Source organism: Podarcis vaucheri, assembly GCF_965113315.1.
Source record: "Podarcis vaucheri genome assembly, chromosome: Z".
In the NCBI taxonomy this organism is placed as follows: domain Eukaryota; kingdom Metazoa; phylum Chordata; class Lepidosauria; order Squamata; family Lacertidae; genus Podarcis; species Podarcis vaucheri.
In genome coordinates, this window is record NC_138758.1 from 8,043,105 (window position 1) to 8,061,960 (window position 18,856).

An 18,856-nucleotide genomic window follows, 5' to 3' on the forward strand; every position below is an offset into this window, starting at 1 on the left:
AACTCCCAGGGCTTTCAAGTCAATGCTATATATCTAACAAATGGTGTTTGTATGGCCTCATGAACGTTTGGCATTTGAAAATGAGAACAGCTTGTAAGAGAGAAATGCTCACTGGACACTCATCCCTGGATGATCTCACTTGCATGGTTCACATCACATAATATACCAGATCAAGGCAACAAAACAGCTCACCAATTCCTCTGGACAAGAAATATCAAGGTGGTGGGTGTAGATATTAGTCAGAGAGGATGAAGGGATTCAACTCATTGTTAAGTAAGCAAATTTCACTCTACAATGCTCTTTTTTGTTGCATTATCAACTGATGAGTTTTAATTTAACAAAGCAAGAGTTGTGCTCCTCTGCAGGGCTTGCGGGCTTTTAAAAACCTTTTTCTTTCTTTATATAGTTTTATTGATTTCCAATAAATAAATCCAGAAAAAGAGAGGATACAAAAACAAAATCCCCCTTGTCCCCCTCTCTCCCTCCAGGACAAAGCAGTTGAGTTAAGTTTGCCATTCTTTAGGATTATCAGTAAAGTATTTTTTTATAAAATGATGTCATATTTTCAGCATCATTTATATTATTCGATGCAAGCAATCTCTTGATTAATTTTTCTGATATAGTAACAGAGCATACATTCTGTTTCCAACGTGAGATACACGGGTGTTCCAATCATTTCCAATTCCATGAGTAGGCATGCCACTACTAAAAGAAGAGTAATTAGTTCTTTATAGCAAAGATCAGATTGCCTATCTCTAAAAATAGTCAACAGTCCTATTCTTGGGGTGCATTCCACATGTTGACCCATAATATAGCCTGTTTCTGTGGTAAGGAGAAGTGAGGAGCCCAGTTCAGGGTGCACAGTACCATCAGCATCTGACAAAAACATCAACCATGACAGGCCTGAGAGGTACTGGGGCAATTCCTCTCAGGGAAGGCAGAAGTGGGGGAGCCCAAGTCAGGGAACGTACATACCACTGGGTTTTTATTTGTCCTGAGAGCACACCATCCCTTCAAACTGTATATAATGTATTTAAAAATTGGGTGCCTTGGGAAAAAAGATGGCATATAAATCCAATAAATGATAAATAAATCTGAAGCACTTGAAAGCACTCTACAAATACAAAGTATTTTATATAAGTATAGCAATGTTTCAGCTATGCATTGGAGGAATTTGTCAGACTTTACACTTGGCAGAGTTTGAGTCCCAACAAATATTGGGGAAGTTGAAGTCCCCCATGATTACTATTTCTTTCCTTTATCACAATTTGCTTTTGAAACTCTTCCACATTTCTAAAGTTTGTCACACATTATGGGGGAGATGGGCATCAAGTAAAAAACCACAAATCAGAATCCGCCTTGGACTCACAATATTATTTGCTTCTGATAGTTGCAGTTGTTAGGATGTTGTTTCATCCTCATTTAAGCCTTGGTAGCACTTACTTAAGATTGCCGGAAGAAATATCAACAACCTCAGATATGCAGATGACACAACCTTGATGGCAGAAAGTGAGGAGGAATTAAAGAACCTTTTAATGAGGGTGAAAGAGGAGAGTGCAAAATATGGTCTGAAGCTCAACATCAAAAAAACAAAGATCATGGCCACTGGGCCCATCACCTCCTGGCAAATAGAAGGGGAAGAAATGGAGGCAGTGAAAGATTTTACTTTCTTGGGCTCCATGATCACTGCAGATGGTGACAACAGTCACGAAATTAAAAGACGCTTGCTCCTTGGGAGAAAGGCGATGGCAAACCTAGACAGCATCTTAAAAAGCAGAGACATCACCTTGCCAACAAAGGTCCGTATAGTTAAAGCCATGGTTTTCCCAGTAGTGATGTATGGAAGTGAGAGCTGGACCATAAAGAAGGCTGATCGCCGAAGAATTGATGCTTTTGAATTATGGTGCTGGAGGAGACTCTTGAGAGTCCCATGGACTGCAAGAAGATCAAACGTATCCATTGTTAAGGAACTTAGCCCTGAGTGCTCACTGGAAGGACAGATCGTGAAGCTGAGGCTCCAATACTTTGGCCACCTCATGAGAAGAGAAAACTCCCTGGAAAAGACCCTGATGTTGGGAAAGATGGAGAGCACAAGAAGAAGGGGATGACAGAGGATGAGATGGTTGGACAGTGTTCTCGAAGCTACAAACATGAGTCTGACCAAACTGCAGGAGGCAGTGGAAGACAGGAGTGCCTGGCGTGCTCTGGTCCAGGGGGTCATGAAGAGTCGGACATGACTAAACAACAACAACAAAAGCACTTACTCACTCGCATGGTCTGGAGCACGCATCAGCTCCCCATAGGCTATGCAAAAAGTTACACTGAATCTGTATACTAGAACATGACACCAGCTTTCCCGGATATTACCTGCTCAAGTTGGCATATCAACCTGCTCTTAATTACCTGAGGCAAAATCATGTTGCTGTTTAATGTTAACTAAAGTTTAGAACTATCACATGAAATGGTTGAAATGCTAAGACCATTGATGAAAGGCAATTATGAGGGGCTAGGGAAAAGGGATTGAGTCTGCCAGGGAAGAAAAGGATTAATCTCTCATCTCCATCTGTCAGACTTAACTGACCATAAATCCATAAGGCTTATTTCTCCAACATCTGCTACTGGCTGTTTGAACAGTCCTTTCTAGTACTTTTTTTTGTCATTATGGTTTATGATGTTGCTCATCAGAGTGGCATTATTTCTCTGTGGATTTTGCACATGTAAGGGAGAGTGAAGCCTTGCAGTTCTGTTCTCAAAAACTGAGGCCTTGGGCACTTATTACAACCAGGGAGAGGATGCTAGTGTAAGGATACGAGGCAATGAATCACCATCCTGCCCATATTCTTAAAGCCTTTTAAAGTTGAGGAACATATGTGAGTTTATGCATAATTTTATGATACAATCATGTGAGAAGCATCATTAGATTTGTGGTGTTTTGCTGAATTATAATTTCAGCAGTGCTGTGCTTGAAAATGGGGCCCCTGGCCAGATTTAAGGGGAGGCTGTCAACGTGCTTTTCCTGAGGTGCAGGGCTTGAGGACTGAGCCAGGACTGATGTATATATATAACATTGATTATATATTGAATCCCAGCCCAGGACAGGGTGTGCACACATGCACAAACATGTGTCTGCATGCTCATACACACACCACAGATCCCCTGTACAAAACCTGTTTGCACTGGCAGTTGAATCCTACTTCAGCACTGGTAATAAGACAGCACCCTCCATGGAACCTGAATGTAGCAGGCAAATTCTGGGGGCCCAGAGCAGGTCACATGTTCCATAAAGCTCTGTCTTTCAGCACTGTGCTGTCACTACCATCCCAGAATTTCCTGACTGAGGTATTTGTCTCACTTTATCTAATGGTAGGGCCAGTCCTTCCAACAATGAATTGAAGGGGAAACAGACTTGCTCCAGTCTTTATGCGCTGAAAAATTGTAACCACAATCCAACACATGGAAATCAATGTACTTCAGCATGACCAGGTGTTAGATGGATAGCTGTCATTCTGTGAAAAGGCCACTATGTGCTGGACTAGGATCTGGGAGACCAAGGTTCAAAATCCCATTCAATGGGTGACCTTGGACCAGTCCCTGACTCTCAGCCTTACCTAGCTGAATTTTACACTGTATTTTATTCAATGTATGTTCTGAGGAAGTGAAGTACCATGGTTTGGAAAAGACAAATAAGCCCAGGATGCATGAAGGAATCGGTTGATCATCTTGCTACATTATAAGCAGGGAGGCTCTGATTTATGGTGTCTGGGAAATAAAGCCATTTCATTTGCCTCTTTCTTTCACCTCTTGAGCTTATGGTTTTCTTACTGTCATTTTAATTCACTTATCAGAGAGAGAAAGAAAGAGAGCAGGGGGGGAATAAATTCAAACAAGTTGCTTAGACTGAAAGCTCGGGCAAAAGAATTTGTGGAGAAACAAGATATAGCAGAGATATGGAACAGGGAAGAAAATTACATTTGTCAAACACTTCTGTAGAAGAAAGAGTATCAAGCTATAGTAATTTATATATAAGATCATGACGCACCACATCTCAGAAACAAATGGGCATGGAATACAAATTTAGGGATGGGGAAGCAATTTGGTACAGTTCGTATTCAAATGAGAGCCTGCCTGCCTAATTCACACTTCCCAAAACACTGTGTTAACCAAAACAGAGCTATCCTCCTAAATTCGCCTTTCTACAAATGTGACTATACAGTACTCCTACCAAATACACATATCTATAAAAATGCATATATTAGGGGAAAGTGTGCATTAAATGCATTTGCATAGCTGATACCACTGTAGTTATTGTGGTAAGGTTGTACTGCTCACCTGATTTCTGTTTACCTTAGTCATGGCAACGTATCAGGAAGAATAGAGGGAGGGGAGGGGCAGTGGTGAGGTCTACACACTTGTACCTTGCTGGGAGAGCCAATCTAATGAGGAGGATGGCACATTTGCACCACGTCCCTCACCTCTCCCTCTCTATCCTGAGAAGTGGCAGTTACTCATAGCATCTGGGGTGATGCCCCCACCACACTATTCATTCCTCTTCCAGAAATGTCTGGGAGGTGTGAGATTCCAGGGGTTCCAGGTGCTTACTCAGTTTCCTTGGAATGAGGGACAGCAGAGACTGTAGTGCCTTTATGATATCAGGTTTACACATACATACAACCTGAGCCTACGGTGGAGGGGTTCACACCAGAAGGTCTTGCTTCCTTGGGGTTTGAAAAGAAATCATGCATATCTCTCTTTCTCAGGTTTCTACCTGCTTCTAGCCAGCTCTTTCTCACTATTCTGGCCTTTGTCTTTCTCACTACCAACCAGGTGAGGGAGGGTCCCCCACCAATTTGCCCTTTGGCATAGGGCAGCTTTACATCAGAGGGCAGCAAATGGGAAAGAGGGGGGGACCTGAAGCTAAAATTCAGAGATTTCCCCCCTGTCCTTATACAAATGCATCTGGATCGGTCCAAAGAATTGATTTAGTTCAGAATAAGATTGCTAATGATGATTATAAACCCCTCCTCTTTCTAATTCTTACATCCATGGTGGGGAGTCAGCAGCAGGTAGTGGTGATGGAGTCTTCATTCTTATGCCCTAGACACTTCTGTATATTATCACTGGTAAGGAATGGCAGAGAAGAGGAGGAAAGAACAGGTCACTCCCCCACAAGACTAAAAATATCAAAAGGAAAGCAACAGAGGAAGAAGGAACAGTGTAAACATATTCAGTTATTTCAGCTATGTGAATTTAGAATTAAATACAGGTAGGGAGCCTTTGCTCACCAGTGCCCTCCAGAGGCTTCTGGATTTGGGTTCCCATCAATCCCAATGATAGGCCATGGTGGCTGGAACGGATGGGATTTGTGACTCAAAACCTCTGAAGGTTGGTCGGGGAAGGTTGCAGTATGGCTGTGGGTGTGAGTGAGCAATTCAAAAGGCTTTACTCTAAACTGCCCTGTGATACACATATGAAAGTTGGTATATATAAATTTAACAAATAAAATCACGGAAAGGGTGAATTTTCAGGAGGGGTTGGAAGGAAGGCTGGAAGGAGGGAAGGAGATGGTCTCATGAAGTATCCTGAGAGGCACAAGACGCAGCAAGTCTGGTTGGAGGCTTTGATGCTTCTGAGTACCAGTTGCTGGAGAGTGCTTTTGTGCTCCTGTTCTACTTGTAGACTTCCACAGGCATCTGGCTGGCCACTTCTGTGCAGGATACAGGATTAGATGGGCCATTGCCTTGATTTATTTATGTATGTTTGTTTTTTCTGAAGAAGCATGGAATGCTGGTGACTATCGAATATGTATTAAAAAAAAAAATATTGTCTAGTAGCACCTTATAGACCAACTTATAGACAAACATATCTACATGCTTTTAGCTACCATCCCAAACATACCAAACAATCAATTGTATATATAGCCAGGCTCTACATTACAGCTGCATCTGTTACAACTCTACAGACAGAGATTGTCACCTAAGAGATTTACAGCAAACCTTTTTGGAACTAAAATATCCACCTGATGAAGTTGAACAACAGATCAACAAAGCCAAACTGATACCCAGAGATCTTGCTACAAGACAGCCCTCAAAGAGAAAATAACAGAACACCACTAGTAATAACATACAGCACCCAAGTTAAAACAGTTCAATGCATCATCAGACATTTACAACCTCTCCTAGACAATGACAGTTCTCTTTCTTTCTCTTTCTCAAGCTCTGGGAGGAAGACCTTTCATTGCCTACAGACAGCCTCCCAATCTTAAACAACTCCTCAGCCATACCCATTGAGTCAATCACCCATCTCCTCTGTAGGCAGTGTAAGCAATAAGGTTCAGAGTGAATGACACTGTACAAAACAATAAAATTCATTAATTTTTATCATTAATCATCATAATAGTATCAAGGTCCAATAATGGAAGGTTTAAAGTATTCCAAACTCCAACTGTACACTATTTTCCATTCATCTTTCCAAAAATCCAGTAAGGTGATCACAATTCTCAAACTCAGAATGCAGTCAGAGAAATAAGTGTCAGCTGACTTTGGTGTTTGAGATAAGATCCTATGCTGATTGCTAGCAACAGCTGCATCTGCAGAGCTCAAAAGCAGAAGGCCCTCCGGAAGTTGTATGGGTCTTTTGTTGTTGTTGTTTAGTCGTTTAGTCGTGTCCGACTCTTCGTGACCCCATGGACCAGAGCACGCCAGGCACTTCTGTCCTCCACTGCCTCCTGCAGTTTGACTCATGTTTATAGCTTTGAGAACACTATCCAACCATCTCATCCTCTGTCGTACCCTTCTCCTTGTGCCCTCCATCTTTCCCAACATCAGGGTCTTTTTCAGGGAGTCTTCTCTTCTCATGAGGTGGCCAAAGTATTGGAGCCTCAGCTTCACGATCTGTCCTTCCAGTGAGTCTACTTAGGGTGAAATGTTTTATCAGTTGATTGTTACATGAAGCTGCAACAATTGTAGGTCCTTCTGAATGTCTCTCTACTCCTGCCATTGCATCAGTTCACAAAAATCTTCACTATTCTGACGTAATAATATTTGGATCTGAGTATCTTTTGATAAATCTGACATGCTTACAATTGATTGTTTGCAGGCAGAAGAAACATTCAACAATCTCTTAAAAAAAATCAGAATTAGGAGACAGATGAAGGAACCAAATGATGAAGTGGAACATTGTTTTCTCCACTGCATTATGGATTTACTCTCTGGGAATTTGAACATATATTTTTGGCTTGGTCTGTTTTGAATTGGGTGGTGTATGTTCTTGATTCACAGAGTATGATTCACAGAGTAACTCTTAGGTATGTTGACTCAGAATTAAGTTCTATTCTATTCAATGGAGCTTCTGCCCAGGTCATAGACTGTGACCTCTGTTTTGATTTGTTCTTGTTTGCTAGTATGTTTCCACCTATTTTTATACTAACAGGGTTTTACTAACAGGTTCCCTGTTATGTTATGTTGTTATGTTATGTTATGTTATGTTATGTTATGTTATGTTATGTTATGTTATGTTATGTTGTTATGTTATGTTATGTTATGTTTTATGTTTTATGTTATGTTATGTCAGTGTTTTTCAACCTTTTTTGGGCAAAGGCACATCTGATCCCCACCCAGGATGGATGGAAAATAGGGTGGACACAGTCCAGCGCCTGCCTAGTGGGCGAAAATTTGACTTTTTTTTTAAAAAAAAACCTTTCAAATTTTTCAATTTTTCCCACAGCACACCAGGCAACATCTCGTGGCACACTAGTGTGCCGCGGAACAGTGGTTGAAAAACACTGTGTTATGTTGTTGTTGTTATGTTATGTTATGTTATGTTATGTTATGTTATGTTATGTTATGTTATGTTGTTATGTTATGTTATGTTATGTTATGTTATGTTGTTATGTTATGTTATGTTATGTTATGTTATGCTATGCTATGCTATGCTATGCTATGCTATGTTATAATTTATTTGCATACCACTTTTTGCCCCCAAAGCAGTGAACAGCATATTAATACAAAAGAATACACAGTAAGAGTACAATAAATTAATCAAAGCAAAAATCACAAAAACACAAAACACCCACTAATTACACCAGATACTTGTTTGTCAGCAGCATTCATGCTGTCACTGGAAAGGCAGCTCCTCAGCATTCCACCTCTCACTTGAAAGCCAACTTAACTCATATATACCAATTCATACCACCCACTCACCTAAGAAAGAGCAAGCCCACCCCACCAGGAACCAGTCACCCATGGGAAGTTCACTTTCCTTCACAACACCCCCAATTGATCTTCTCAAAGAGGGTGGCCTGCTGACAATACTCACCCCCAACAAGTGGCAGTGAGTAGGCACAGTTCCTATCTCCCTAATGGTGCACTATTCTTGCCTCCAACACTGTTTAGAGTTAGTGTGGCTCTAAGGAGGACATAGGCTCATCCTCAGTAGGCCTACAGGCACCAAATCCAAATTCTGAAGATGTTCTTTTGTTTATGGACTCTTAGGAATGGGCTACTGGCTCCTACAAGAATCAGCTTCTGGTGAAGCAGGACATTTCCTACCAAAGCTTATGCTGTTTTATACTAATAAGCTTTATAAAACAATTGTCCCCAGATGCTACTGAACACATTTTCTTCCTCTCTGTATAGTGTTCAGTGCTTCAAGGTCTGCTCTGCTAGAACCACTATGGATTAAACCTAGCCCTTCTGTGATTCCCTATACTTAAATATCCATAGCATGGCCTAATTAGCAAAGCCTACCTGGCCACAAAACTTGCTTGCTCTTCTTTTAGGTTGGCTGTCAGATGGAATAACGGTAGGTGTGCAATTAAACAGGAAGGGGGAAGTTGCTCTTTTGTGCCTACTGAGGTACAAAATAAAAAGTGACAAATGCCTTTATTAGTACATGACAGGAAAACATACTCTTAACTCTATGGGTTAATCACAACTCAGCTGACTGACAGCTTGTACAATGGAACCATCATTTATAGACCCTTATCACCAAATATCCCAACACTTCTGTGGATAAATGCAGGTGTCTGGACATGAAACTCAAGCAGGTTGTGTCCATTCAGTTGAGACATTCATTTATACATAATTTATAGAATAGGATTGTTCTGAATGAAGGTACATTAAACAATAGTGCATTCCCAGGAAAGGACAGCTAGCCTGAGTTGTCTGAAATCATGCAGGGCTTTGTAAGAGTGTGCCAAATCATTTTGAAAGGTGTATGCTAGAGTTTCTCTGCTATCTCACATAAAGCAAGCCTTTGAGGCAGACATGGAAGTTTCTATGTAAGAGGTGTGGGATTTCTCAAAATAATTTTGCACATTTTTACCCAGAGACAGGAATGTTGCAAAGTCCTTAACTTGGGGCTCAGGCCTATGACATAAGAGTGCATATGCTGCACACAACTGCTCCCATGTGTAGAAATGTGTGAGGGGCCTGCACAGGCTACGTGAACATGTGTGTGCACTGGTGCCTGCAGGAGAAATGCCTCCTCACCAATGCATGTTTGGCCAGCATGAAAAGGGGTTTTTTTATGTGCTGATGTATATACATAGAGGTCCTCTATGCAAGAAGATGGCATTGATTGGTCCAGGTCACTCTTTGAATGGTTGCACTCACTTTGGTACATGCATACAACTCTTTCACATACTGGAAAAACCATGGATAGTGACTGTGCGAACCTTTCAATGATATGTGTACATGGGGATAAATAGAACTTATATATTTTGTTTGTTTTAATATTAAGCAACTGTTGTTATCATCATCATCATCACCACCACCATTTAGGCAAGGGATTAATAAACCAATTTTGAATGAACTGATATAGTGACTGATGAAACAGTAAGGAATTTTTGAGGCATCTTCAGGACTAAAAGATATTGGTATTGTCAATATCTAACCTTTGTGGAGTAGCAGAGTCAATTTCATCACATCCATGATGAGGCTATGAAACCATTTTGAAAAATTCACAAAAGCAATTCGAAAGACTATCCTTTGATGGTAAACTTGAGGTGAACATTTAAATAACACTGTCAGTCATGCCCACTGAAACTTAGCACTACCCTGCAGAAGATATAAACGAGGAGAAAATGCAGTCTGCTCAACTAGGAGAACTACTGTACCTCCCCCAGTTTCCTCCTGGCAGCTGCCAGTGCCTGTAAAATCAGACAAAGATCCTTTAAGTCATCAAAACTAGCAACTATGAGGCCAACAATAGTATAGCCCTTGCCAGCATATATAAAGCCTCAGATGGCCCCAGGTTTTGGCTGAGATCATTCACAGTTCAGCTAGCAGGGCCTATAGGGATCTGTCCATGGTCCTGAACTCCTTAAAAAGCTTTGTCTTGACTTTGCCTCACTTGATTTTGCCAAGACTTTGCCTCACCCAACTTGACCTGCTTGGAAGCAGCTATGCTTATTCCTCTCGCTTCATCTTCTAGCCCCAAGTCTCAGAAGAAGAGGTTACTCCCCATTTTGCAATGAAGTTTTTTTATCATGTGGTGGACTTTTTGATGCAAGTAGGATTTCATCCTACTTGAGGGTCTGCCGAATAGTTACCTTTCGAGTATTTTAACTAGAGTGAGGTATGTGAATAAAACAGAAGATAAAAATGATTCAGATTGGCCTGACTTTTGAAAAACAAACTAAAGAAACAAGCTAACTTTATCAAAATGATTTCTATCAGTGTACTGGCAAGTGCAGGGTGGGAGTGAAATATTTCCTTTGTAGGCAACATGCCTGAGGACATGTCCAGGTCCTTGTATGCACTAAATCCATCTTTTATAAGCAGAAATTCACTGTACAGCCATAAATATTTAAGTAGTCAAAAAGGTCAGACCCTGTTTCCAACAGTGGCTGCCTCCTGAGCATGGACTGAAAATGTATATTTTCTTTTTAATTAGAACTGTCAACTAATGAAAAATTAATCAGATACAATTGTTTCATCATGAGTTATTCATTTAAATGTAAAACATACACTTGCATGTCACCACAGCACCAATACAAGTACCTTTTTAAGGCACTTGAAAGAAACACATAATCATCCCCAAATATGCACGAATGGGCTATTGGCATGAATTTAACTGGTGAAGCTGGCAATCGGGCTTCCTTGCCTCTAGGGGGATCGTAGGAAAGGCACTGCTCTATAAAAGTTAGTTATAATAGTAAACAAGTGGCAATGGGGGGAAATGGGTAAACTCCCAGGCACTGAACCAGAGACAGCTAATTAAATCATAGCCCAGTGTCTTTGAAGTCAAGATTACAAGCCAGTTGTAACTATTTCACTAAGTCCTACTTTTTTTAATGAGACGGAAGCTGAAATTCTATACTCACTTACCTAGAAGTAAACCTAACTGAACTCAAAAGGGCAGACTTCTAAGTAGGCACTCATAGGATTGCACTGTGAAGTAGAAGTAACTTCAGTAGCAATCTAATCCACCTTTCAACCCAGCTAACGTTGGATATCCACCACTATGGCATTTCTGATTGCTGGCCATCTGACGTCTGCTTAAAAACTTCCAATAATGGAAAGTACAACTTACAAGGCATTCTGTTCCACTGTCAAAGTGCTCACCATCATGATTTTCTTTTTAATACTTCTTAATTTTAATATTTTTTTCCTGGTAATTTGAACCCATTACTTTAGGTCCTACGTTCTGGAGCAACATAAAACAAATCTGCTCAGTCATAAATGCAGACATTCAAATATTAAACGATGACTTAATCATCTCTTCTCCAGGTGAAAAATGCACAACTCCTTCACTCTTCAGAACTCTTGATCTGTAGAGCCCTCACTGTTTCTGTCACCCTTTCCAGAAATGTCCCAGTTTGTTCACACCCATCTTAATCTGTGGTGCCCAAAACTGGACACAGTACTCCATGGAACTCAGGGTTGGTTAATATATGTGTGAATGCTTACTGCAACATCAGCTAAACATCATAGATACAAGTTGTCCAGTAGCACCTTAGAGACCAACTAAGTATGTTCTGGGTATAAGCTTTTGTGTGCATGCACACTTCTTCAGATACACTAAAAGAGAAGTCACCAGACCTTTATATATAGTGGGAGGGTGGGGTGGGGGTTTTCTCAGGAGAGTAATAGGAGATGGGTGATTGACTCAATGGGCATGGTAAACCTGTTGACAACTGTTAATGACTGCAATTAGTCCTACAGGAAAAAGCATGGGATAGTATTTATATATTTCTACTGCGTCAGACCAACATGGCTACCTACCTGAGTTATAGCTATAGTGGTACCTCTGGTTATGAACTTAATTCGTTCCGGAGGTCTGTTCTTAACCTGAAACCATTCTTAACCTGAGGTACCACTTTAGCTAATGGGGCCTCCTGCTGCCGCCACATGATTTCTGTTCTCATCCTGAGGTAAAGTTCTTAACCCAAGGTACTACTTCCGGTTTAGCGGAGTCTGTATCCCGAAGTGTTTGTAACCCGAGGTACCACTGTACAACTTCCATATAATCTCAGACTAATTGAAATAATGGGACTAAAGTATGATTAATATAGTTTGCAATTCTAACTCCATTTACCAAGGAGTACACTCCATTGCATTCAATAGGACTTCTTTTGTGTAGGCATAGTTAGCATTGTTCTGCAGGTCTGGATCCAACTCATCCCCCCCCCCCAGTGGAGTCTTTTCACAAATTTGATCTGAAGCTATTGAGGGCATGCATGTTTGACAGAGCCCAACATCTCATAAATGCATCAAACATACATGTGGTCCCCCAGTTAGGAATGGAATAGTTAAGTTCTCTGTCTTTTACATGATGCTTTTATTAGCTTAACTAAATCTATACTCCATAATTTCTGGTATTGTATATAAATCCTGAGAGACCTAATGAATACATACATTAAATTTTCTGTTATCTGTTATGGCACTTGACAACTTGCTATCAAATGATTGCATAATCAGTTGGTTCTCCCACCTCAATCTAAATTTGTCAATCTGCGTTTCTCTCATTTTCTCATTTCTCCAATCTTAAATTCTGTGCTCCACATTTTCACACCAGTTTACACCCTTTTAAAAAGAAATCTTTAGAAATTCATCAACATTTTGGTGTAGATTTATTCTTAAATACACATGTATTTTTTCACAATGCACACATTTTGGTAAACCCATTTTCATTAATATAATAATGTATCTTTGTATGTTAGTTTAGCTAAAATATGCATTTATATGCATTTTTGTACACATTGCTTGACCAGATAATGGTACTGCAAAATTCAGATAAGTGTTAATTATTATTAAATATTGTTTTTAATTTTTAATAAAACAAGTAAACATAATACGGGCACTGCAGGAACAGCAGTTCATAAACATTCAAGCACAACACTGTATTAAAGCAACCAAGAGGAGAAAAGCTGATTCCCAGTCATGACTTAAGAAAATCTCTCCAGTGTGAAGTCCGAGTCCCTGGAGGGCAACAGTTTATATTATGTTTGCTTACAAAGAGGATAAAAGGAAATCAGATTTTGTCAATGCTGTCATGTTTTGCCATTCTCTTAAACAGTGGTGGGTTAAGTGTTCTGAAAGTGCTGTGTCCCATACACAATACCACTATTCAGTGGCGTAGCGTGGGTTCTCAGCACCCGGGGCAAGGCAAGTAATTTGCGCCCCCTAACCCGTGGATTTTAGCACTCGAGTCTCTTCCACGCCCCCCCAGATGTTGCGCCAGGTGCGGCAGGCCCCCCTGCACCCCCCACGCTACGCCACTGCTCCCACCACAAGTCTTCAGGACAGCCATCCGAAGGCTGGCGCGGGGAGAAGGTCTCTCCGCCCCACCGCCAGGCTTCGGAGCAGCCTTCCGAAGGCTGGCGGTGGAAGGAGGTCTCTCCGCCCCACCGCCAGGCTTCGGAGGAGCCTTCCGAAGGCTGGCAGTGGGGCGGAGAGACCTCCTCCTGCCACCAGGCTTCGGAGCAGCCTTCCGAAGGCTGGCAGTGGGGCAGAGAGACCTCCTCCCACCGCCAGCCTTCGGAGCATCCTTCTGAAGCCTGGCGGCGGGAGGAGGTCTCTCCGCCCCACCGCCAGGCTTCGGAGCAGCCTTCCGAAGGCTGGCGGCGGGAGGAGATCTCTCCCACCTTGGAGAGGTTCCCGCTTCCTCGAGGGGGGCCAGCCAAACGCGCCCCCCCAAATGTTGCTCCCGGTGCGGCCGGCACCCCTGGCACCCCCCACGCTACGCCACTGCCACTATTTGGCCTTATAAGACACGTCCAACACTCTCTCAGTATCATTCAGAATGAGGTGAGTTCTGGGATTAATGTTACTAAGAAAGCATTCCTCTCCCCCTGCATCTGACAGAACACACACACACACAGCCGCGCAAGCCAAACCCAAAGTGTTTGAGGCACTCACAGTTGATTTGATCTTCAAGCATGAGCTCTAGATCCTGCACTGTCATTTTGAGAATCTCCATTTCAGACTGTGTCTCCAGATCCATTAGCTTTCTTAGTTACATCCAGCATTTTAGCTGAAGGGGTTTCTATTTTAGTTTCAAGATGCTGAAGAGCCTCTGTCCAGGCTGCTTTAGGAACGAACATGCCTAACCTATGAAATATATTCACTGGTTCATCTGACATGTAAGTCATTTTCAAGCCCTGCCTTTCCCCTTGAGCCACCTTACACCATTTTGGCCAGGCCTTCCTTGTCTGAAGTGTCAGTGGTTCGCTGCTCTATTACGTTGTCTGAGTGAAGTTTCTGCAACTTTGCTTGCAGGGCTCTCTGCTCTTCTGCATCCCCTTTCCAATCCTGTGGGTTCTTTTTAATCGAGGTCTGTTCTTTTTGATCATTCACAGAAGACTTTGAATTCCTGTGGTTATTGGAGCTGAACAACTAGGCAGCCATTAGGCTTGCATGCTAACCCCAGTAAGTGTGAATTGTGAAGGGTAGCTGTGTTTTGGTTTGCATATTGTTTCAGAAAAATATTTTTCCTTTAAATGTGATCTGCATTTCTTCCTCATTCATTGTGAATTAGTTTAATCACTGGTGTTGATCTTTGAGTATAGCTTATTTGAAAATAAGCTGCATCATTACATGGGACATTCTTTGCTGCAAACCAAGTTCTTATTAATGCAGTATGAGGACCTTGTGGTGATCTCATAATAAAAACACAACTATTTTTCCATCACTTTATATTTAAGATACCATGCTTCATTTTTTCTATAAATGTTTATGTGTCATGGAAATATGCATGGAACTCTGTGTCCTCTTTTTTTAAAGGCATCATTATTAACCCACATTGATCAGACCACCCTGCTATGCCTATTTATCAAACTTTAAAAGATCGAAGCTTTCACTGTCCATAAAATCTGGCTTATTTTCCCTCATTATTTCCTGATATTCATCCTTCAACTCTCATTTAATGAGAAAAGGTCTTCCTTCTCTCTCTGACCTCTCCTTTAAATCTGACATCAATCTTTAGAATATATTTTTTTTTCTGGTATCACATCTCTCCCATTAATCTTAAAGGTGTGTGGATTGTTAAATGCATTTTTGAACATGATTGCCACAAAAGAGTAATTGCTGTAATGTGTGAAATTGTTACCTGGACTTACATCTTCATTGGAAGAGATTGTGGCTGTTCAGAATGTTTTTAAACAATGTGGGGTGGGGTGAGGGGTAAAAGGGTGGGGAATTCCTTAAGTTAATATCTTGCAATTTGGTTGATCTTGCAGTTTGAGTGCTCTTGCAAAGTCCAGTTTGGGGTCACACACAAATGCAGCTCAGAATCTCACTGTACTGCAATCCAGATAGGTTTCTTGGTACACAAAAGGTACAGCAGAGAGGAGAGGGTGGGACTTTGCTGTGACTGGGTGGAATAGAAGCCTAGACTTCTCTTTCTTTCTTTCTTTCTTTCTTTCTTTCTTTCTTTCTTTCTACCAATCATTGGTTCTTAAATGCATGTTCTCCTACAATCTGATATCTTGTAAAGCATAGGAAAACAAGCAAGCAAAATATAATGGCACCTTTTATATTCCTTCCTTCTCATTAGTGGGGAATTTCTGGCCCATGGGCATGATTAAGATTGCCCAATTAGAAGTTTTCCCTGAGTCATACCCACCTCTTCTTTCTTCTTCTTCTTTGGTGATCATTCGTAGCTGAGTAAGATTGTCTTCCATAAACACGGTCTTAACAGTGAGTCGGCAAGTGACTGTGGAGGCCAGTTCTGGATCCACACGTCCTTCCACAGTGGGGACATAGGTTTACGGGCAGGAGTTGTTCATAGTGAGGGTTTGCCAAGCATGCCTTCTTCTTAGCATGTTTCTCCCTTGTGTCCTCAGTTCAAGTATCTTCAAAGCCCATGACACCTTTGGTAAAGGCTGTTCTCCAATTGGAGCACTCTCAGAACAGTGTTTCCCAACCTTACACTGGACCAGAGGTGTGGTGTGGGGAGGGGAGGGTCATACTGGGGCGATTGCCCTGAGCACAAAGAAATTTATGGGTGCACCTCTGTGGCTGCCATTCTGATGAGAGGCGCTCTGTATCCTGCCTGCCTATTTCACTTCAGGAGCTGAGAAAGCCCTTGTATTCCTTGGCCATGTGGCATCCCCTGCTTGCTGGGGAGGCAGGCGGACAGCAAGAATTGTCGCAGTGGTGGTGGTGGCGGCACACCAGCCCAAGAATGCGTACACACATGTCCCAACGCTGCTCCAAAGCTCCATCCGGCAGCACTGCATGGAGGCACCGGTTAGGGGCCACATTACTTGTCTTCCCTAGCTCTTGGCACTGGCAACCCACACTATGCCACTGCACTGGATGTCATCTGTACAGCCAATCCCTGCTGAAAGTGAAGCATGTAGTCTGTATGACTCTCAGGCTCAAGCATTACCTGAATTACAAGCAAACTCAGGCTGGGTCCTTAAACAGAGCTGCAGCTCCATCTGTGTGGCAGCTTCAGTAACTGAAACCTATTTAGATTAAGGACCCTAGTTTCTTTCAGTCCCTATTGTCCCCCAGTGGTGCTGGGAGGCCATAGAAACAATATGATTTGAGTCTAGTGGAGCTCACTCATTATTACTTTAACCAATTCAACAATAATTCAATTTGTCATGGTGATATGTTAATATTATATGAAAAAAAACAAAATCATATTGCGAATTCAGTATGAAAAATCCCAAATCATATAAAACTGCATGGTTTTACACAATGCAGAGCTACTTAAACATGGCATTTGGAACATTTTATTATATTTTATTGGTTTTTTTTTAAAAAAATTATTAAAGATTTTCTTGTTTTACAGAAGTAAGTGTAATGTCTCTCATATTATTTCATATTTTTTCCATGTAACATTTTTACAAATCCGTTTCATTTGTTGAGACATTAGGGGGAGAGAAAAAAAAGAAGGGGTGGTAGACATAGATTCACTAAGGGCCAAGTCCCTTCAATGTGTGCTTGTGAAATGAAAACATCTGAATCTCTACATCATGTTATGTTTATCTGCCCTATGTACAGTTCAGTTCGTGCTAGTATACTAAACTCCATAATCCAGCCTATGGCTGACAAACCAGTAGACCTACAGCTTGCCTGGGTTCTTCAAGATGTGGATCCTTATATTGCTCTACAGGTTGCTAAATTCCTAACAGCCGTCCTCTCGTACAAGAGACGGAATGGAATGTTAGCTGATTATTGATAGTTATAAGAATTTTTGATAATGACATCAGATGTTGATTTTAGCGGAGTGTCTAAATTTTTAATATTAATCTTAAATTTTTCTTTTGAATTGCCAATATTTGTCCTTGTGAGCTGTGAATTGTGTTATATTACTTGTGGCTTGTACAAGACCACTGTTTTATTTGATTTGTTTTGTGTGTTGTGCTTTATGATGGGCGTAAAGCCGAATAAACATTTTGATTTGATAGAAGGGGTGGAGGGAGGGAAGATGGGTGGGAGTAGACCAGATGACCCTCAGGCACAAGCACCAAGTTCTGCTTGACATTGGGGAGGGGGGCTTGTCATGTTTGTGTAAGGTCACACGAGTGACACACACACACACACACACACACACACACACACACAACATCATGAGCATCGAGAGGAGGCTGCATGACCCAGTGAGGCCCACCTTCACCATGGGGAAGTCCAGCAAGAGCCGTATTACTCATTCTGCCTTGCTGTCATGACAAGGAAATAAAATTACATCTACAAGTTGCACCTTCCACATTTTCAAAAGCAGAATCTTAATCACTGAGACTCTAACCCTAGCATCAGTCTTACAAAAAGCTCTAACCAGCCAACACACACACACATACTTTTAAGTTTCAGCTATGTACTACAAAACATAATTGGTCCCTACGTTACTTTAATGTGAGAGATAATAAATAAAACATATTTTAATCTTCCACATTCTGATGCCCAGGAGTTTGCGGGAATTATACTCTGGGATGGGTGGTTGTGCGATGCTTTATTATAATTATTTTAGTTTCCTTTTTGCTTCCTTTAATGAAAAATGATCAAAACATGTCTCATTAGCTATAATAAATATCACTACGCTGATTATAGTCTTCAGTGTTTTAGGATTTACAACATATTCACAATGTTCTGGGATTTATATTATTTGTTTTATTATTAACATATTGATCAGAATCATAGAATCATAGAATCACAGAATCATAGAATCATAGAGTTGGAATAGACCACAAGGGCCATCGAGTCCAACCCCCTGCCAAGCAGGAAACACCATCAGAGCACTCCTGACATATGGTTGTCAAGCCTCTGCTTAAAGACCTCCAAAGAAGGAGACGCCACCACACTCCTTGGCAGCAAATTCCACTGTCGAACAGCTCTTACTGTCAGGAAGTTCTTCCTAATGTTTAGGTGGAATCTTCTTTCTTGTAGTTTGCATCCATTGCTCC

The 18,856-nt window shown here is 41.4% G+C and overlaps 1 long non-coding RNA gene across 2 annotated transcripts in view; it reads right to left on the reverse strand.

Moving 5' to 3' along the window:
• LOC309523497 overlaps positions 1 to 14,518 on the reverse strand; it is a 61,267-nt gene extending 46,749 nt beyond the window's left edge. Inside the window, exons 1-2 of one of the 2 annotated variants that reach the window (XR_014215413.1) lie at positions 14,361 to 14,518; positions 8,745 to 8,847 (exon numbers count right to left, since the gene is read on the reverse strand). This is a non-coding gene — a long non-coding RNA (uncharacterized lncRNA). The remainder of the gene's footprint in view (positions 1 to 8,744; positions 8,848 to 14,360) is intronic. The other variant, XR_014215412.1, reaches the window with a different exon arrangement.
• Between the last annotated feature and the right edge of the window lie 4,338 nt (positions 14,519 to 18,856).